Genomic DNA, 23003 nt, shown 5'->3' with positions numbered 1-23003 from the left:
TTATTCTGATGACTTTTACTTCTGCAGAGATTCTGTATTTTGACTGGTATTGGTGAATTGTAATGACAGAAGTTTGAGGGCTTTTTATGGTTGCAGTATTCTGAAATGGATAATTTTGCCATTTTTGGTTCATATGTTTTGTTTTATTGCTTACTGGAAAAATGTTTAAAAGTACAAACTTAAAAAAAACAAACTGACCCGTGGTGCTATATTATGCAAATAATATAATGTAATACAATCAGGATTAGGAATCAAAGAACACATGCATGTGTGAATGGTCCTAAATTTGTGTAAGGGACCTATGGTGTGAAAACTGCCCAAGGTTAAACTTAATCTGCCACTGCCCAGATGTATTGTCTTTGAATGTGGGTTTCAATTGAGTTTCAAGGGCAGAAAAGTCAACTGTTAATGAAAAGTCTCTTTCTATTTTGGGACTGTATTGTTTTTTTTTTTTTAGCAAATGTGTTACTGTGTTTGTGCTATAAAATTTGAAATAAAAGTTTTAAATTAAATCCAAATATCTGTAATCATTGTAGAAATAAAGAAGAAAACAGTATGCACACTGACAGGTTTGAATAGTGTTTATGGTAATTGGGGACAAATAGCCATGTACTGGGTCACTGAAATGGCTGTGTGCGGGGGGCAATTAATGGCCCTGCCTGGGACCCCATTTGACCATGATCTGGCTCTGAGTAGTGCCCATGCACTTTTCACAAAGCCATTGGCAGTGACATCTGTTACTTAGTAAAAAAAAGGAAGAAGCAGTTCCACTGGCCATCATTGTGAGCTTTAATAATTCATATTAAGTGCAGAAAAATAAGCACCTTACTTCTTAGATGAAAATGCTTACTCTGAATATCTTATATGTGCTATTACAGTTCACTGACACTGTAAATGGCAGTGGTTCATTAGTTTTCTTTCCCTAGCAGAAGTGCTGACAGCAGCACAATACCCACTTTCAGAATGAACTACGGAAAATTTGCGAGAGGCTTTCTTATAGTGAGAGAGAAGCAGATTTCATTAACGTATTTTTTCAACATTATTGAAATCAGTGTATGTAAGAACCAAATGTTTATATAGCAATTAAAGAAAGAATTTTATAAGCTTCTGTTTTTCACTCACACTAACATCAGTAATAATTCCCACTCAGATTGACTTCAGTAATCACAAAAGGTGGTTAAACAAAGCATTTTGCAAAGTTTTGCTTCTCACGTACGCTGAATTTATTTACGTACTTAAAACTTAGTGCAAATGAGAGTTAAAGTATTCTCCCTGTACTGTAAAAGTACCACCCACAGGTGTGTCAGAATTGTTGACACACATGCCCACTGATTGAGAACAAAATTCTTGAAGCACACCCCATGCTTTTCCTATTGATTTTTTTTGTCTTAACCCTTTACTGATAGAATGACCTCTGAGCTTCAGCCTCATTATGAGGACCACTTTCAATTCTGAATCTTAAAAATTCTATATGTTATGCTGTACAACTTTGAAAGTGTTAGGTACATATTCATTGTTAAGAATTGTTTAACTAATATCCATGGTAAGTAATACTGAATAATGCTGAATTGTATAAATTAATCAAAAATTATTTTGTTTTGGTCTAAAAAAAAAACCTCTTAATAACCATACTTCAGGCTTTTTAATTAAAGTCATAGATGTGTTACACATTTTGACCACTAATTCTATGTTATGAGAGATAGTGTTCCATGTTTTGGAGATGAAAGGTTGACAGCTATGGTATAAGTTAGCACTGCAGTCTTTCTAGGTATGCAGGACCAATAATCATTTATTGGAATAATTCCTGTGGCCATTTTTGTAATACCAGTCAAACATTTGAGACAGATCTGTACAGCTATTGGGCTAGTCTGTATATGTAAAATGTATTGCTGTGGCCATATTTGAAGTCAGACATTTCAGACACTTGAGGTGTGCATAATTATGTGGCTGTAATCAATGTGTACAATGCAGTTTGTAGATGAATGTGATTGAGCTTTGTTGTTATTTGATCACAGTAGTCTTTGATTTGTCTTTATACCGCTGTTTCTTATATGTCAAACAATGTAGGATGTTTTTATAGTGGTCATAGCTTAATGTTTGATGATTGTCTGACTTTGCATTGCTAGTGTGCATTTTCTAGAGTTGGGCAGCTAAACATTACTGTGAGTCTTAGTTTTTTTCTTGATAGTGCTTATCAGTGTGAAAGTCTATATTTCTATAATTTCTTTCATTTGACTATTAGAGGCCTATGGGAGCTCCTTCTTTGTGGAGTCTGCATGTCCTCCCCGTGGTCGAGTGTCGTTTGAAAGACATACGTGAATGAGCATGCCTTCGTTGAAGTTTGGGCGTCGGGCTGGCACCTCGGCACCATAAAAATCAACTGTTAATCATTAGCGGACCGGAGGTCCGCTGTGGCGACCCCTAACCAGGAAATGCCAAAAGACAAATAACAACAACAACTCAAAGTGTGTCAGTTAATGTAATTGCTGTTTAAATGATCATTGATATGGCTTGCTTGAAGTCTGCTTTGTATCTAAATTTGATCAGCAACTAAAGTACAATAATACTGTGTTTGTAATTTATTTCATGTTTATCACAATCAAACTGCAGGAGTGTACTCAGCAACGGTGTCTTTTTCTTTTTTAGGCAGGGAGATACTGACCACTAGCATGGCTTGCTGGGAGAGTATAGTGAGGTTGCACTGTGTGCATTGAAGAACAGCAAGTTGAAATACATTAGTGTTTCTGTAATTACTTCCAGGTTCATATCACTAAGTCTTGAAAATGTACAGTATAATAGAATGCTGAGTCTTGCTATTAAGTTTGTGACACAGTGGATGTTCTACAGAAGTGGCCTTTTGTGAGGTCATACTTCATCTGGATTTTCATACAGGGTGTTAACAGAGATTGCTTCTTGAGAACCACATAGGGATAGAAGGAAATTGGTCATCTTGCTTTTATTCTCTGTCCCGTCTCTTTTAGTTCATTTTACTACAGAAACTTAAGAGAATGTTGTCTGCTTGTAAAAAAAGAAAGACTGATAGTGAAATTCATATTTTCAAAGGTTCATGGTCTGAGAACTATTTCATCATTAAGTAGCATGGTCCATTGTGTGTTTAATTTTATCAAGAAACTATTTCTGTGCCCAAGAGTACAACATGGAGCACCATTACACTACAACTCATGCAGCTAAATTTCATAGCATTACTGGCAACCAAGACTGAAAATGCAACAAGTTATTTGCAACCAGCGGTTATTTTTCAAAAGAATAAACCAGAGTAATGAATGCTAGCTATTTGACAGCAGACCTGATAGTAAAAACAGAGAATCAATTTTCAGAGGTTTTTGCCATAGAATATTTGCAGATGTAGAAATAAGTCATTGGTGACAACCTGTGCCTTTCAGATCAGATCTTGCAAGAAGAGTGGATGACTTATCCTCAAACATAAATGTTAATTTATGTGGAAGACTAGAAACCTGTTATTTTTTTCAGCTAGGCACTAGATGAAAGCAGTGCTAATGTTGATAATGCCACAGAAACTCATGGAACATCACTCCATAATTTACCAAGGGATCCAGTGAACCAGCAATCTTGAAATGAGAGAGGTCATGGAAACTGTCATTGTAACTGTTAATTTCCAAGAGCAAGGGGGTCTGAATCACAGGTACCTTAATGACAAAGTGGCTTACTTTTGCCAAGTTTGGTGGTTAAGCAGAGAAGCAACACTTGAAAGATTTTGCTTATTATGTGATGATATGAAATCCTTTATGACCAACAAAGGTAAAGATGCCACATTCTTGGAAGATGACCTCTAGCTAAATTGCTTGATTTTTCTTGCGGACATCACCAAATTAACAGACTTAAATGTCAAACAGTACATGAAGGATCAGTTAGCTGAACTGAATGATCATGTAGCCATATTCATTCAAAAGCTGGAAACTCCTGCTCAAAAGAAAATGTTTTTTATTTATCACATTTGAACACAATCTGCTGATACAGTGAAATACAAAAATTACTGTACCCTACTGTTCACCTTCACTGAAAAATGCAAACATAGGTTTGAAGACTTCCTCTAACATCAATATAAGATGATGGTCTTCAGAGACATTAGGCAGATTCCTGCGGACCCTGAGATGAAACCTATATAGTCCTTCGGTTTTAACCTACCTAAGGACAGTCATTTCACTCTCCACCTCCTCTTGCTCTCTTTTTCTTAATTTCTATTTCCTGCTCTATCCACTCTATGCGGCCCTCAGCTCAGTATAGTACCTTGCCCATGCTTGTCTTCATGAAGGCTGAAGAAAAGTATTCAATCAATACCCATGCTTTTCGTTATACCTCTGTCATCTCCCTTAGAAAGTGTCTTCCTCCAGTCCTTCCAGCTGTATGCCTAAAACAAATTTAAACACTTTGTTTAGCCATTTTGCCACCAGTATTTCAACTGTGCAGTTACTAACCAGAAGGTTCTTTTCTGTTACACACTTGAACTTTGCATCCAACATCCTCCTCCTCCTTTCTGCATTTTGTAAGTCTTATTTTTCCCCAACCTTCAGCCTCATATTCCAATGTAGCCACTCTGCATTCCCAATTTTTTGTCACTTCTTTGTACCATTATCCGTCTCCCTGAATACTCCATCTGTGATTTGATTGTGTTGCTTCTTTAATCACCCAGTCTACCCAGACCCTTAAAGAGTTGGTAGAGGCTTCAGTGATTATAGTGCTGAGAGTAGATAATGAAGATAAATTGTGGTAAGCACATGAGAATCATGTATGAAATATGCAGTGGAATTGTGTTATGTATGAAATATGCAGTAGTATTGTGTTCAAGTTCAATGTGTGCATGTACAAAAACCAAGTCAGGGACATTTTGCAATACTGTGGACAGGTTAGAGGTATGCACAACATATCATTATCTTGGATTAAATAACTAAAAATAATACATGACTGAGTAACTATTTCCATAGAAACAAAAAACATTATTCATGGCATTTTAAAAAATGAATTGCAGCAAGTATGTGGCTACTCCACACAGATGCAACCTGTTTCACAATTGCACAAATGTAATGGTAAGTCCTTGAAAAATATTGTTCTGTAAAGCAGTAAAACACCATGTGTTATACTGATTAGTTTAGAAACTGAATGTGACTGTATATATATTGTTTTTATCTTGTCACAATTAGAACCCAGGAAAAAAATAAAAACAAGTCTCTGAAAAAAAGCTTATCTCACTTCAATTATTTCTAGCTCTCCTCTAGTATTGTTATCTAACATTACACCATGCTGGGGGGGGGGAGTGGTAAAGTTTCACTGAAAAATACATTTCAGAATGTCAACAGAAGCTCTTTCTTGACAGTCACAGCTAGAAAATAAATAATGTCACCAAAGAAAACACAAATAACAGTTATCATTATGGTAAGTAATCCAGCTATTGCAATGCATGCAAAGTACACCAAAAGTCTTTCAAAATGTGACAAATCACTTTAACTTATCGTTGAACTTCTTCCTTAGTTTATCATAACACACTCCGCAAATTCATGGTGGTGGTGTTGTAATCTTTGCATCCTTACCCACCTCATACTCTAAGCTGCAGGGTATCATAACTACTGGCTAGCATTATCTTCACCTGGACATTCCTGACATCTTCATTTCCTACCTAGGCTTTGTACTCAATACAAAACAACTATGGTCATAAGTCACCATTTTGTCCCTGCCCTGCAATGCACTGTGTCATGTGTTTCCTTCTGTCTAAAGATTGAGTACCTAACCTTCTCATAATTGTCCCACCATTCGGAAATTCATTTTAACACTGTGCATACATGAAAATTAGTTCCAGTAAAGGTGTTACCAGAGTCCATATCCATTGCCCAGGATCATGATCTCCTCTGAAGAGATTTGAACTTCAGGTTATACCTCAAATAAGTAAGGAAGGTCTCTCGCTGACCTCAAGTCTTCCCATTAATACATGGACGTGAGTATCAGTTCATCAACAATACAGCAACATTTGTGCCATGGGTAACAGCCTGCCCTTCAGCTGCAGTCCTGTGAAAAACTGCTGGACTTGCTCTCCTTAAGCATATAAAATCTGAACAATAATCCCTAGCCCTCACTCACCCATTTGATGTTTTCCACTTCAGTACTTCTGTACAACAAAATGCAGATTTCTCAGATTTGGAGGAGGGTTATGTATTATAGAAAACTTTCCCACACAACTAACTGCCTGTGACTCTATCTTTTGGAGCTGATGGAAAATGTCTTAATAATTAGACATACTTGCAATCAGTACCATCATGTACTCTTAATAAGTATGTAAAGTCTGTTCACAAGTAATACAATAATAAAAATAATAAAAGTTTAAGCAATAAAAATTTACAATAACTGGACACAGTAGGAAAAATTTAGGCTACATATTGACAGTAACAGCTGATTACATCAAAATTGTACCGATATACAAAGCTCGTGTCTCCAAAAACAGCTGACAGTAAGCCATACCCTGACAGTAATGTGTATCTTACAAGCTTAGATGGATGGGCTATTAGGGTGGGATTATAATTCAATTATAATAAAAGTAAAGTAGTCGTGTTTGGTGAACATAACTATCTGATGATAATGATGGGAAATAACAGACTTGTAATAGCTGATTATGTGAACAATCTAGCTGCCTTAACTGGGGCCCTGTTGATATTTAAGATAAAGACTTGAGGAAATAATTTTGACTGGCCAAGAATAAAATCAGTCCAGAAATCATGAACCTTCCTATGCACTGAATCATAACAGGACCAAAAAGAGGGATAGAATTATAACTAAAACAATCCCCAGGATTCTGGAATGGATGTTTTCCATGTAGGAACAGTCTAGGAGCTCCTGCATGGAAAATGGTTGGCGAGCAAGTGCCGTTTTCACGTGCAAGAACAGCCCTACACTGTTCCAGCACAGAAAGCCATGCAGGATGCAAATCACGTCATTTGCTGGTAAAAAACATGCAAATAAGGTGATTTTGTGATCCATGAAGCTGGCTGGACTCCGTGCAGGAACAGTGTTAGAGCAGAAATGTATTCAGTTACTAACTGAATACATTTCTGCATCTGAGCAAACGGAGGCAGGAGAGCTCATGGAAAGCATGAAATACAGTCAAACACACATACCAATGGCCAAATATAAGGCCATTGGTATTAATAAATGTTCATTTTATTTTAAAATTAAACTTTTTTTTTTGACCCGATCATGGCTTTGCAGCAGAGTGCAAACGGGGTCATGCTGCAAATAAAAAGAAAAAACAAGAAAAGTAAATTTTAAGATAATTCTGCATTTTGCCATTATAGTCAATGGCATGCAGAATGTAAACAATATGAGGAACACTAGTTGTCAAGGGGAAAGGGTCTGTCTAAGTGCAGTAACTAAGGACTTGCACACTGGGATAGGCAAATGAGGGGAGTTATACTGAATCACAGATTTACTCAAAGTGTCAGCTTGCACCTAACAGTATAGGTGCAGCCAGCAGTACAACAGTGCAAGTATAAGAGCTGAATGATTTCATAAGGGGGTGTGTCATGCTTGCTGTAAGCTAATTGGAGCTCTGTGGCCCGTGTTTGCCCTTAGCTAAGCACAGCTAAGGAAGGGTGTGTGTCTGAGGCTGTATTGTCTTATTCCATGAAATGCAGAGCGTGTTCATGTCCATGGAGGGCCATTTCTGCTTAAAAGTGCTTACATTAGTTAAACGGGTGTGTGCGGTGCACAGCACGCCTAAAAAAAAAATGAGGAAATAGCGTAACTGTTTACATTTGAGCACCGGGTATGCGCAGGATGCCTCGGGGCTTAAATATGGAGGAAGTTGCAAGGGGAAACAGCAGTAGGAAGGCTATCAAAGAGAACTAGCATAGCTGGCAGGCAGAATGTATCAGAATCAGCCAATTACACATGCAGCAGCCCAGCACACTAATAAACTATGCAAGCACCCTACAGAATGTTTTGTCTTTCAAACTCTACACCACTAGTGTACACAGATAGGGGAGTTTTAACTGGTAAAAATAACTAAATATGTTAGAGGCTGCTGCTATTTTACTTCATCAATATGTGCTAGGGACTGAGGGTGGTGAGGAGGAGAATACTGACAACCAGCCCACAGTGAGGAGGAGGAGAAGAGTTTACAGACCTAGGGTAACCTACCAGGGCTTACATGAATTGGAGATAGTAGATCATTATAGGGTGGACAGGGACATTCTACAGCAAATCGTTGAGCTGTGCCAGCCACAGCTTACACACAGAACTAATAGAGGGGAACCCATCCCAGTGGATACCAAGGTATGTCCAGGCTTAAGAATACTAGCCACAGGTACCTTTCAAAGAATATCATGGGGGTCTCATAGGCATTAGCATCCAGGGTACTATACCAGTTCCTGGATGCCATGACACAGCATGCCAATGAGCACATATATTTCTCCACTGCCTGTGAGGCGATGATCACACGTATGAGTCTCTTCCACTGTATAGCAGAATGCCCTGAAGAAGTTTGTGCTATAGACTGCACGCACATCCACATCAAAGCATCACATTGTGAGCGGGGCAGGGTCTATATAAACCACAAGGGCTTCCCCTCCATCAACTGCCAGGTCATGTGCGATGCACAGGGCATTATCATGAATGTGTGTGCTAGCAGCCCTGGAAGCTATCACAACTCCCACATCTGGTAATTGCTCACAGCTGTATCAGGCATTTGCCAGGGGGGACATCCTATATGGCCATCTAGTGGGGGATGCTGGCTATGCACTGAAGCCATGGCAGATGACAACCATCAGAAATGCACACACACCTGAACAAAAACACTATAATGAGGCACAAGCATAAACCAGGATCATTGTAGAGCATCTGTTTGGGATGCTCAAGTCATGATTCAGCTGCCTTGACATATCTGGTGGAGCCTTGCAGTACCCTCCAGCTACATGTACACAAATGTTCATAGTATGTGCCATGCTACACAATATGATCCTGTGGAAACAGCTGCAGCAGGAACAGCATGAGGCAGGGCCACACAGCCCCCCTCCATTGCCAAGAACAGCACAGGCACAGAGGGACTCAGAGGAGGAACATCCTGTGCCTGTCCCTGTAGGGAGAAAGAGGCATGCACAGTATGCCCAGGCCTTGGCAAAAAGGCAACGCATAGCACACACACTGACACTGTAGGGACCCAGGGACTGATACCTCTCTCTGACTTGAACAGACAGTAAAAGGGATGCCAAACATGACACTATCTGAGCTTTACCATGTACAGGGAGTGTACTATGTGCATCCAACATAGTCATCCCTCCAGCACCATCCTCAATACTGGCCCAGCAACAAGGTAAGTTACTCCTCCTATCAGTTACTGAATGGAGTAGTATGTTCTCATACTTTATCTATGATATGGATGCAAGCATGCAAGGGAATTGGGTAGCTAAATGGGATAGCCGCAGACAGCTATATGGGTCAGCAGGAAATTCATAAAAAATAATGGTGTCAACATACTAAGCAGCACTACACAAGGTGACATCCCCCACTGCAGTACATGTGATGGCCCAAAGAACTGTGGGTGTCAATCGGTCACGCACATGGATGTCAATGAGGGTCACACATTCACCACCAGCCTCACCCAGCAGGACAGGTATAGATGACCATGAAAAAAGGCTGTGCTAAGGCCCCCAAATGATGGCAGTGGTGAACAGGCCCCCATCAGACCTACACAAACATACTACAACAGGTCTGACAGTTGCATTCCAGTTCTGAAGGGTAATAAGTCTAAAACTGAAATATATGCCTACTAAGATCTAACATGTGTACTCTACTGATATGCCTTCTGTCTGCATGATAGGTCACAATACAATGTGAAATGGAAGCGAACAGAGTAACTGAAATACCAGTACAGTCATTTCAAATGTTAAAGTCTGCAGGTGTGCCCCCCCCCCCACACACACACACAATCCCATGTAGAAATGCAGTAACAGATGGCATGCAGCACTCTCAAATGGCCTAAAGTCCTCTGTCAAAGGCCCATGCCTCACCCATAGTGCCAATGTATGGAATGTCAGGGGGTCCCAATTAACAACCTAACAAAAAGCAGAAAACAAATCCAAGGCCATGTTGACAAATGCCAGTAGCATGCCTCCTCATGTCCTACTGCAAGGGCTGTGGGTCAGGCCATAAATGCTACTGGGATAAAGGACCAACTATAGGGATACCTCTGCGATATTGCTTACATAATGTTAGGTGGAAGAGAGAATAACAGAGGAGGGGTGTAGAAGCATGGATGTCATGGAGTGTGTGAAATCTGAAACTCTAATGTCTGCCCATAATACTTCCGACTGCAAACCCATGAATGAATAGCCACAAAACCGCTTGTATACCACAGTGTGATGGTAAACTGACCAGATATATGAGTCCTGCCTCTGGATAACCTGGGTGTATCTGTACAGCTGATAGGTATGGCCCCAGCAGTATGTAGCCATTCCTTGAAGTTGAGAAAAGCACAAGGATGGGAAACCCAGCCAGCATACTAACAAGGCGCTGCACCATTTACACAGAACCAGCAGTCTATTGTCTGTAGCTACCTCTCCACCATGGCAGGTTTGTGCCAGAGTGTGTATTCTATATGCCTCAGAATATTAGTCTCAGCTTCATTCATCTCATATTTCCCAGTAAATAACTGAGCAAAGAATGATAAATTTCAGTAGCTGATGACATGACACATCACAGTGTAAAACAGTATATATGTCAGAATATCTATGCTACAACCAAACATGTCACACAAACAGCACAGACAGCAATAGTTTACAGTATCCCCTGTATGTTAAGCCCATTGTGTCTCCATATTGGCAACCTATCTACAGATATACTGCAGAAACAGTTTGCTAGGTGTAGTTGTAGCACACATAACCCTGAACTGGAGACCAACCCTCCCTGGAATGGATGCACACACTCAGTAAAGGAGGTCATACTGGGCATGGTCCTACACATAGAGAAATGAAGCCCATGTCTCAACACAATGGACTACAGTTATCGGCTATTCGCAGCTGTCTGTGCACACACATCAAATTGTACGCCATTGATACTTCACACACACACACACACACACACACACACACACACACACACACACACACACACACACACACACACACACACACACACACACACACACACACACACACACACACACACACACACACACACACACTGGAAAGGAATGCACACACATATCTAAGGCTAACATAATATAATATAATATGTCAAACATACATATACAGAGATATGGGGAAGAGAAAGACAGACAGCAACAGAGAAAACCCCATTATAAGGCCTGTCCCGCCCACTACACATCCCATTGGCCTATATCACATTATCTGCTGATGTCATTTACTGTAGAAATACCTTTAGTTAGCCCTCAGCCCTATAGTGTCAGTGGTGCTTGTGATAACTGTGTAACGCTATAGTACAAATAGGTATCCATGTAGCAGTTGTAATCTCAGTCCTGTCAAATGTAAAGTTGTGTGTGAGTGTGTGCATGTGTTTCTAGATGAATGTGGTTGAGGCCATTCACACTCACTAAATCTTCTGTACCCCTCCTTCAGCACTGCTGCTGATGTCACTAACCTTCAAAGATACCTTTGGACAGCTCCCCAGCATATAAGCTTTTTGGCACTTGTGATAACTGCATAATACTAAAATGTAGGAAACTAGTTAGGTAGGAGTTCCAATCCTGATCCTGGCAACTGTGTAAATGTGAGTGTTTTTATGGTGAGTGTTTTTATGAGAGAGTGTGTGTATCCTTGTAGAGACCTGATCTTGTGGTCATTCATGCTTACAACACTTCCCTTACCCCTCTTTTAGCACTGCTGCTGATGTGACTCACCTTCAAAGATACCTTTGGACAGCTCTCCAACATATAAGCTCTGTGGTGCATGCAATAACTGCGTAATACTATAGTGTAGCAAACTAGTCAGGTCAGAGCTCCAATCCTGATCCTGCCAACTATGTAAATATGAGTGTTTGTATGAGTAACCATGTGTGTCCTTGTAGAGACCTGATTTTGTGGTCATTCACACTTACAGCACTTCCCTTACCCTCTTTTAGCACTGCTGCTGATGTGACTCACCTTCAAAGATACTTTTGGACAGGTCTCCAACATCTAAGCTCCATGGTGCATGCGATAAATGCAGAACAATGTAGTAGCAGTAACTACATATAATTGGGTTTGAATCTCATCCCTGGCAAGTCTTTGTGTGTGTACATATGTATGTCCATACCTCAAAGATTCTGGCCCCATTTACACCCAGTACACATCTCACTGCCTGACGTTAGCAGTCCTGCAGATATCATCCACTTTAGAAGTACCTGTTGCCAACCCTAAATCATGTAAGGTCAGTGGTGCATGTGGAAAATGCATAGCATAATGGTCCATCAAGATAGTTAAATAGAGGTTTGAACCTCACCCCTGGCAAATGTAAAAGTGTGTGTAGGGTAAAATACTTTATGGAATCTCTCACCCACTACATCACCCAATACCAGTATTCACAAGGACTGGTGATGTTCCTCACCTTAGAAGTACCTTGGGACAGCAACCATCCTATAAGCTCTGTGGCATGTGCGATAAATGCGGTACACTGTAGAAGCAATACATAGCTAAGTCGGGATTTGAAACTCAGTACTGGCAAGTTTCTGTGTGTGTCTGTGTGTGTCTGTGTGTGTGTGTCTGTCATCAGTTCCCTGTGCCGGGGTTGCTGTGATTGTGTGACAACAGGATCCATTGGGGGGCAGGTTTTGTGAAATTATGTTGAGGACCTAGTATATGTCACATTGTCTGCATTACAATGACAGCAGTTGTCAAACACCAGAGAGGTTGGTGTAGACAATCCACAGCTCTAAATGTGACAGTATGGATTAGTGAACAATATAGGCAACCCTTCTATTACTCAGACACCACTCTCCACCCATGTATCATACAAAGACACACCTGGCTAGGCAATAACCACTATATTTGTAGTTCCCCTGCATATTGCCTCACAGATGGTACCCATGGTGTGATTGCAGTGGACTACATGCCTGTTGACCACAACAGTGCCACTGACATCAGAAAGTACTTTGATGTGTTACATCTCCTGACTGAGTGTGTGTTATCCAGCAAGTAAAAGTACATGGCACCCTGTTCCATCCGCCTCAGTAGCCCAATCAGTGTGTACAGTGGCCCTTTTGCCATGTTCCCCACTGAATGCCTGCAACAACTGTAGAGTCTGCACACATAACCCACAAAGGGAATACCATGCCTTATACACATTCCCTGTATGGACAGATGCCACTGACTCCACTGAATTGCCATCTCATACTGTCAATGTAGGTGCAATCACAACCTCAGTTACATAGCCAGGTCTCACCAAATGAGGTCAGGAATGCTACATCAGAATATACCAATCTGTCCACACAACATAACCCAGAGACCTCAAGCACACTTCCACATGTCAAAGAACATGCATGTGGGAAATGTGCACAACCCAGACACTGTCCATGTTATGGAATATAGATCATACATGGGAAGCAGTGCACATCACTGGCCACCCACAATAGAAACCTGGATGAGTGGATGGGGAATAGAATAGCCACCCCTGGAGTTGACTCCAGTGACTATACTCCTGAACAACACTGGGGACTATTGTCATGTGGCCTGATGCCAAGGTATTCCTTTAAGCTAGCCTTGTACAGCCTTCAGGCCAATTCACCTACTACACACCTATGAAGCAATGAACCTATGGATCTCAGTACTGGCAAGTGTGTGTGCGTGTGTGTGTGTGTGTGTGTGTGTGTGTGTGTGTGTGTGTGTGTGTGTGTGTGTGTGTGTGTGTGTGTGTGTGTGTGTGTGTGTGTGTGTGTGTGTGTGTGTGAGAGAGTGTGTGTGTGAGTAGTAATTCCAGTGTGTTTGGTTGATGAATATCCCCTGTGGCTGTGGTTATTAGCAATCAGAGGTGTCCAAACCAGAACATGTACAATTCACCATTCTACAACAGATGTACATCAACATGTACCTATGTAAAACCTCCAGCCCTATAATCTGTGAGGCATATGTAGTCACTGTGTTAAAGACCTGGAATTACCATGCACATACTGTACCCTGCACATGACATGGTGAATGTGTCATCACACGCCATACCCTGTAGCCTTGCTGCAGGGCCACATCCTGGTGACACACAAATGCCTAGAATGGACATGGGATACAGCATGTGAGAACACATTTAATCAGCACTTCACTTGTGGGGGAAGAGATGGGTAAAGCTGGCACTGAACATGTTGTCAAGACTGTGGCTAATATCTGTTGTCTCAAGATAGGTATTAGCTGTATGCAGTAACTTGCAGCACTTGTGTTTAATGCTGTGGAGGTTGTTGATATAACTATAAAGACTGTTGTGACTGTCATCAGTGTCTGCTGCATCTCTGCTTCTATAGATGCCTGTTGGGGACTCCATGAGGGATCCAAAGTTGTGTTTGAGGCTAGTAAGGGAGTTCACAATCATGAGAAACCACCTTTCCCTGCAACAATTTCCTCCTTCTGATGTACACCAGTAATGGCAGGGGACCATCACATTGTCTCCCAGTGTTTGGGGAAGAGTGTCTGGATTCTGTTGACTGTGGCTAGTACCATGCATTCATGTACCTGTTTGTACAGTGCCAATGTGTATGATTCCAGAGTCATGCAGCTACATCCCATTTCCATAGGTGCAGTGAAGACATCCACTCCTGTTTTCATGGCTACAAAGTCAGCTTTGGAGAGTTTTTGTCAGGTGGTTATCTTTTTGGGGTTTGTGGCTGAAATAATGAGTTGCATGTTGATTACAGTCTGTGTGAATCTCACCATACAGGGACTGACATCTGGGGATGATCAATGGTCCCAGGTCAAGGCTGAGCAGTGGTCAACACAGGTCAAGGTTGTTTCATCCTCTACCAGGGGTCAGTTTGAGCTGGTCTAGGGCAATGGAAATGATGAATCCCAGAAGTGTTGGGGCACTGTACTGGCGATTGGCTACATTCCCCAGGTGATGGAGGGGTATTTGAAGACTTGTACTATGTCAGTGTTGCATCACACCATCAGATATGGCAGGGTGTTGAGGAATATGCATTGACAGTCTAGGGACATAGATGTGTACCCATAGCAGGCTATGGTCTGGATAGCACCATTACCCTAAGGCAGTTGTACCGGAATTATCTCCAATGCATTATGATGGGATGCTAGTCTGGAGGTGTTCCTATCCATAATGAATATAGAGACAACACCACCTGTGGAGGTGTGATCCATGTTTGGGGGCTGACAGATGTGGAACATGTCATAGCCTGATACTGCAGGTCTGCTGTCTGCTGCTGTGAACCACCTCTCCATTACAGCAGACATGTGTCCTCCACTCCACCTGCTTTGAGTGACTGCATCCTGACAGATGTCCACTGTTGAGCAGCATGACCCTCAGATTCCAGATATATATATATATATATATATATATATATATATATATATATATATATATATATATATATTTACACCTCAGTTGTTGTTGTCTTTTGGCTTTTCCCGGTTAGGGGTCACCACAGCGGAACTCTGGTCCGCTAATGATTGGCAGTAGATTTTGATGAATGCCAAGGTGCCAGCTCGACATTCAACCTTCAACGAAGGCACGCCCATTTACGCATGTCTTTCGAACGTTCACCCAACCACAGGGAGGACATGCAGACTTCACACAGAAGGCACTCCCCACACTCCAGCCGAGAATTGAATGGGAGAACCTCTTGCTGTGAGGCAACAATGCTACCGCTGCACCCCCGCGGCTTACATATTTACACCTCAGTATTATTATATATTGTTGTACACATATATGGATTTCCCTATATATCTCACTTTCTTTCTATGCATGTTTCTATTCATATATATATATATATATATATATATATATATATATATATATATATATATATATATATATATATATATAGATACCAATCCTTCCTTATTGCACACTTGTCTCTTCCCTATGGTAAACTGGCTATAAAGAAGGGTATCTGAGAAAATATCCACACACAATACAGCTGTGATGTTTTACTGGTAAATTGCATAGGCTATGGTGTGCAGGGTCCAAGGTTGAAGACCTGCAAGGGTTGTTTATTTTCTTGCTAGGTAGAACAAGGACTGTTGGATACAGAGTGGTTAAGGCAGTTTTGAACAGCTTTGAGCGTGTTTGCGTGGGTTTGCCCGACGGTAATCACTGCTAACATATGGTTAAATAAATAGGCACTTACACCATGTAGGCTTCACTTACCAGTGCTCAAATCTGCTTAGCATTTACATTTCAGCAATGGCTACACCTGCTAAGCATAGTTTTGCCTTGGTAACCAGTGATTACTTTCCAGTCTGATAAAATGGCAGAGTAATAACATCTTTAATAAGTGTACTTAATTCCCTGTACATAATATCCTTCTATGTGCTGTCAATACAGTAGCAAGGGGTTTGAGTATACTGTATGGGACACCTGGATATACATGGGTAGTACCACAGTCTGTTCTCTTTGGATTTGTTTCATACATGGGTGGTATCCCAAGTTTTATGCAGTCACATTTGCATCTTACACCAGCTACATTGCACTGTTTGACAGCAATAGTTTAATGCATATGGTACCATTACATTAATACTTTTAACAGTGCTTTTTCAAGTAAGAGTAGATTGCAGATTGTAGTACTGGAACCATACACCCCTGCATGCAAATCTGGGCTCTGAGTACTGAGTATCTTGTTCTAGGTGTTTGAGCTGTATGTTTATATGTATCTCCTATTGGCTATTGGTCTGATATGTTGATATTAACTATTGACTACTATGTTCTTTGGACATGTCATTGGGGACTGCTGCCATGTAGTAATGGTAATGGCATACCTTTCAGTTTCAGATGTGTATCTTTCAATACATTCATCCTAATGCATAACTTGTTGGCTGTTTACTTTCTGTCTGTCCTCTGTACAGATGTGCAGATGTCAGGTATTGCTACAGGCATACCGCTATGTAGTTGCCCACATTGCATTGTGCTGTGGGCCTGAACACTGCTACTAGTTCTGACATATGGGACATTCCTTCATGTGGGCCTTGCCCAATTTCCTTTCCTGTGTAAAGGGTATTTCAGAGGTGGTGGCCCCAGGGATCACGTCAGTCGCCCTGCTAGACAGGGGTCCAGGAAAGTAAATAATGTGGGAAGAAATAGCCAGGGAATTGTTATGGCTAGGCTTATATAGGCCCGAGGGCTGATAGCCTAGTACCAACCTATGAACCTATGAACCTATGAACCTATGCCTTCATCCACAGCTCAGGTGACTGACAGCAAGAGGTTGACCAGGTTTAATAAGCAGGTATGACCTACCCTTTCCATTGGTAAACTGTGTGGGATCCTGGGTCTGCAGTTTCCCATATCTCTGTTTATTAGGTTCATGATGATGCATTCCATAGTTTTGCATAACAGACTTGTCAGGCAGGTGGGGCAGTATTTCCCAGGGTCTGTAGTTACACCTCATTTGTGGGGAGGGGTGACTGTAACAGTGCACAATCCAGTAGGGACAAAGCCTGAGGTGAAGCTGTGCTTGAACAGGGTACACAGGTAAGGTACCAAGTCACTCTGTAGTTCATGTGGAACACAGCCAGGGATATTCTCAGGTCCCACAGAGGCTGTATTCTTGGCCTTGGATAGTGGTACTATAACCAGTGCTGCAGTAATACTGGGTGCCTGGTGGTGTACTGGTATTGTGATTGATCCTTTCGAGGGGGGTGAGGGATACTGTTTGCATTCAAGATGCCAGCCAGTATATTGGCATTATTTGTTGGCTCAGTCTGGGAGTTACAATTGTCTAGTTGCTAAGAACAATTCTTGGTATTGCCATGGAGAGTCTTTAAATAACTGTATGAGGCCTTGTGGTTGTCTTTACTATGTGCTCCAAGTCTGTCCTCACAGCTAATTTTGTAGTATTTGATGAGGGATCTCAACTATTCATTGAGGCTGATAAGGGTTTACTTCCTGTATTGGGATTTCACCTTATTCTACATCGGAGCCCTCCTTCTGTTATACAGTTTCTTTATGGCAGGGGACCACCAGATCAGCTTCCTTATTTTTGAGGTGAGGGTCCTGGTTGTATTGGGTAAGGCGGTATCCATGCATTTGTGTATGTGTTCATAGTGCATTGTTGTTTGATTCAGCTGTCATGCAAGTAGTCTCCATTTGCATTGCTGACATGAGTTTAGCCACCTCTGCTTTTATGAGGCCATAGTTAGCTTTAGAAAGGTGTTTCATTGTAGTTACCTGTGCAGTGGGGGTAGGATGGCTGTGGATTTCCAAAGGTGATTACTTTGTGTTGAGATATAACAAGTGAATTGTTGACTATTGGTGTAGAGCAACAGTTGCCCATGTTAGGAAGGACCAGGTCAATGTGATGGGCATGTGCATCGGTACATGAGTAGCTTTCCCACTTAATGGTGGGGTTGTTGAAGTCAACCAGTATGAGAGTATTAGGTTGGACACTAATATTCTCCAGGGTGTTTATGGACATGGAGTTTGAGTCTTGGGATCTATCGCAGGCTACAACCTGAACCACTGTCTTACCCAATGTCGGCTACACCTGCAGGATCTGTAATGCATAATGTTGGTCTACCACTCTGGAGGCATGTGCATCCTTTATGAATATGAAAATACTGCCAGCTTTGGAGCTAAAGTCCACGTTCTGCAGCCAAAAGTTGTGGACTTGCTTATAGACTGGTACTGCAGTGGTGCATCCTCCTGCCTTTATCCAGGTCTCTGTTAGAGCACAGATGTCATTGTTCCACATTGTACGGAATACTTCCAATGAGTGAGTTTCCAGATTTAGAATTCCAGTGTGCAGCAGCTTGACCCTCTGATTGCATGTCTTTGTAGCTGTCATATATTTCTGTATATTTAAGTATAAATATATTTATATATATATATATATATATATATATATATATATATATGTGTGTGTGTGTGTGTGTGTGTGTGTATGTTAACCTTTCTATATATATGTATGTATGCGTATATGTTGATATAAATGTGGATGCAGCTCTCTCTCTCTTTCTATATATATATATATATATATATATATATATATATATATATACATATAAAATATATATATATATATATATATATATATATATATATATATATATATATTATAATTAGTGGTAACTTGCTATGGTGTGCAGGGTCCTGGGTTCAAGGCTTGCAAGGCTTGATTATTTTCTTGCTGGGCACAACAAGGGTTGTTGGATACAGAGTGATTTAGGCACTTTTAAGCAGTTGTAAGTGGGTTTATGCAGGATTGCGCAGTGGTAAGCAATGCTAACTTCCAGTTCAATATGCTTACAGATAGTTAGCCTTAAAATTGCTTAATCTGTGTAGGCATTGCTTAGCACCATGCAAGCAGGCTTAATCATGCTTACTACTGCTTAAAAGAGCTTACTCTTGCTTACCCACATGCTAATTTCTTTAAAAGAAAAGAAACAAGGGGTGATAGGAATGTGGTGAAAAAGGGGGCATGCAGAGGGAAAGATAATAGGGAAGTAGCTAGGGATGTGCAGGATGGGTATAGGGAAGGTCAATAGCTGTCCATTTCTTCTACAGCAACAGCTGTGCATATATACTGAATGTGGATGTATATTTGAACACTCAAGCCCCTGAGAGAGGGGTGAGGACAACAATAATGTGTTGTGAAGCCAATTAGACAAGATTACATGTGTCCAGTGGATACGTGTGCAAAATGGACAGCTATGTATGGGGCAAATTTTTTTTTGGGAACAGATTGCCCTTTTCTTTTTTTTAAGGTGAGATTGAGATGTTGGGAAAGAATAGCAGATATATTTGGGGAGGTAGGTTGGGTAGAAAGACAGACAAGACAGACAAGACAGCATACAAGGGCGGTATATGACACATGTGAGGGTAAACACCTTGACCAGGGAGGGGTGTTTGGAAATCAGAAGCCCATGAACCCCCAAATGGACACAGTGGGACTGAGGTCCCCACCCATGGGTAGTCACCATTGCACCTTCACGGCCACAAAGGTGACTGTGCTGGGGGTTGAGCAGGAGGGGCAGGCTGTCCCGCTAATTGTGCCATGCGGCCCTCAAGCTGGCGTAACAGATCTCCATACTCCTTTCAGAGCTCACTACATACCAATTCCTGGATATCTTGTCCATGCCCACTCCCGGGGGGGGGGCAAGCCCCATCCCCTGAGGCAGTTCCACGTGAAGGTGGTGCAGGACCAGCGGACGAGGAGGTCCCGGTGTGGGTTCCAGATGTGCTGGGGCCTGGTGCAACAGCCAGATAAGGTGGGGGAGTTGTGTCCGCTGGGACCGGCCTTCCCAAACATGCTATAGTGTTTCAGTTTTAGAACATATGTGAGTTAGTAATAGTCAGCACAATCCAGGATTAGTTATAACAGCATGCATAGATATTCCCATTAACCCAAAACAACAGATTTGGAACAGTTGCATAGCAAACAGAACACATGCATATATGGAACCACAGTGGTCATTACAACAGTATGCCGGTTACATTGATAGCAACAGGCCACCAATGATAGTATTTCAACATGGAACATTAATAGAAACACATTTCAATATTTGTTGAACAATAGGACATATGTCCCAACAGTAGGTTTGGTGTAAAACATACCCATTGATTTGTGTGTTTAGATTATTGTTGCAGATATGGTGGGGGGTAGAGAGGTGTCAATTAACAACTTGTATATCTTTGCAGTACTCACAACTATAATGATCATTGCTCTAATCATTACTCTACAGGTATTATTACAATAACCTATGGCCTTGGTTTGGCCAGGGTTATGTTTGTACAGTGTATAATTTAACTATCTTATAGCTACTTTCTACTTCTCTTACCTGGAAGTCATGTGGGGGGAATGTTTGTTAACACTACCTGACTGTTTCTACACATATTCCCAAAATCCTAGTTAAAATTATGCATACAGCTTACTACCACTCCTGTGATTCAAACCATGGCTGTCTGCTAAAATACCATTTGTGTATTATCAGAGTGAGCTATTAAAAACTGCTGACTCTTCTTTCAGTGTTTTTTGTCTAAGTCTCTCATGGTTGTAAAATCTGACCTTGTAATTACAACATTCTTATACAGACATTCCTAGACATATTTGTTTTTATGTAGTACACTGTGGGAAACAGTGGTTAACACATTACTATTCCGATATCATATCTTGGTGAATGCAACATGTCAGGCCATACAATACCACAGTAAACACATCCAATCCAGGATTTAGACCTTTATTGCCAGGCATTTACAGTTCTCTTACCTGGAAGACCTGTGGGGGGAATGTTTGTTAACACTACCTGACTGTCTCTACACATATTCCAAAAATCCTAATTAAAATTATGCATAAAGCTTACTACCACTCCCGGGATTCAAATCATTGCTGTGTCTGCTAAAAATGCAACAATTTGTATATCATCAGTGTGGGCTATTGAGAAACTGCTATTTTTCATTTAATGTTTTCTGTCTAAGTCTCTCTTGGTTGTACAATCTGACCTTGTAATTATAGCCTTTTTATACAGACATTTTAGACATATTTTTATGTAGCACAGTGTGGGAAACAATGGTTAACACAACATTACTATTCAGATATCAGATCTTGGTGAATGCAACACGTCAGGCCATACAATACCAGAGTAAACACAACCAGTCCAGGATTTAGAACTTTATTGCCAGGCAGTTACACTTTTATTAAAATATGACCTATATGGGACTATTACTGTCATATTCTCTGTTCTATTCAGTATAAACCATACACATTTTTTATACTTCCAGGTGTCATTTTACTCCTTTATATTTATTTGGTATGACTACTACAAGCAGGATTGTTACTCACCAGCCTCGCAATGCAGCCTTTGTAACCTGCTGGCATGGGATTCCTGGTTCACAGCCTGTCGGCTGGAACTGTAATGAAAATTGAGAAATATTTATGCATACCTCTGCATCACATACATAGGCTGGACTTTGGTAAACAGTTATTGCTATGAATACTTGCACACTGCTGGGACATTTCCCCTCTCACTTGCTTCTTGGACCCACTGTTTCAGGAGCATCCTCTTCCTCCATTTCAAGTCGGCATAGTGGTGCTGGACCTGGTCACCAGTCGGAGGGATACCAGTGGCACTGGTGAGATCACCAGTGAGACTTTCCCAGGCTTCCACTTTATACTGGGAGCTCTGGTACTGGTCCTGCAGCAGTCTCATGTCATGTTTTTTTTACCAGGAGTCCTACCATGACCTTGGACTCCTGCATGCACCAGCGCTGCACCCAAAAGTATATGCCCTCTCCAACACCTGCCACACTGCCTGCAGTGGAGAGCTACAACCATCTATAAGCTGTATTCCCACATGCAGGATTTAAATAAGGCTGATTTCCCACCCTTTGTCATGATTGGACGGTTTTGAAAATGCTGAGCTAAGCCAAGCTACGGGCAAACCTGTTTAGCTAAGGTTGGCATTGCTTAAAGGGGCAGGTTCAGCATTGCTTACCAATGGGCAAATCCACTTAGCTGGGCTATTCATTGCTTAGTATTCATATGTACACAATGCTTACACTTGGACAGCATAGCTGTGCAATACTTAACATTGCTTATGTTTTATTATATTGGACTATCACCTGTATGGGATTGATTCATTATTCATTACATAATATAGATTTATTTACCTTCCCTGACATTCCCTAATGTGCTGTAATTAATTTATTCTTGTGTGACTATACTGTTTGGGGCACTTGTGTTTATATGGGGGTTTCACTACTTTATTACACTGACAACTCACACCTGGGCCTAATACACTACTCTAGTTGAGAAAGATAAGTTACTTCCTACATAAATATACAAATAAATTACAATTGTAATGTTTACATGTACAAAATGGAAATGGTTTTGGTAAGGCTCGA

This window comes from Protopterus annectens, chromosome 6.part0 (assembly GCF_019279795.1).
Source record: "Protopterus annectens isolate FY-2018-M chromosome 6.part0, PAN1.0, whole genome shotgun sequence".
In the NCBI taxonomy this organism is placed as follows: domain Eukaryota; kingdom Metazoa; phylum Chordata; order Ceratodontiformes; family Protopteridae; genus Protopterus; species Protopterus annectens.
Note: the sequence above shows the minus strand (reverse complement) of the source record.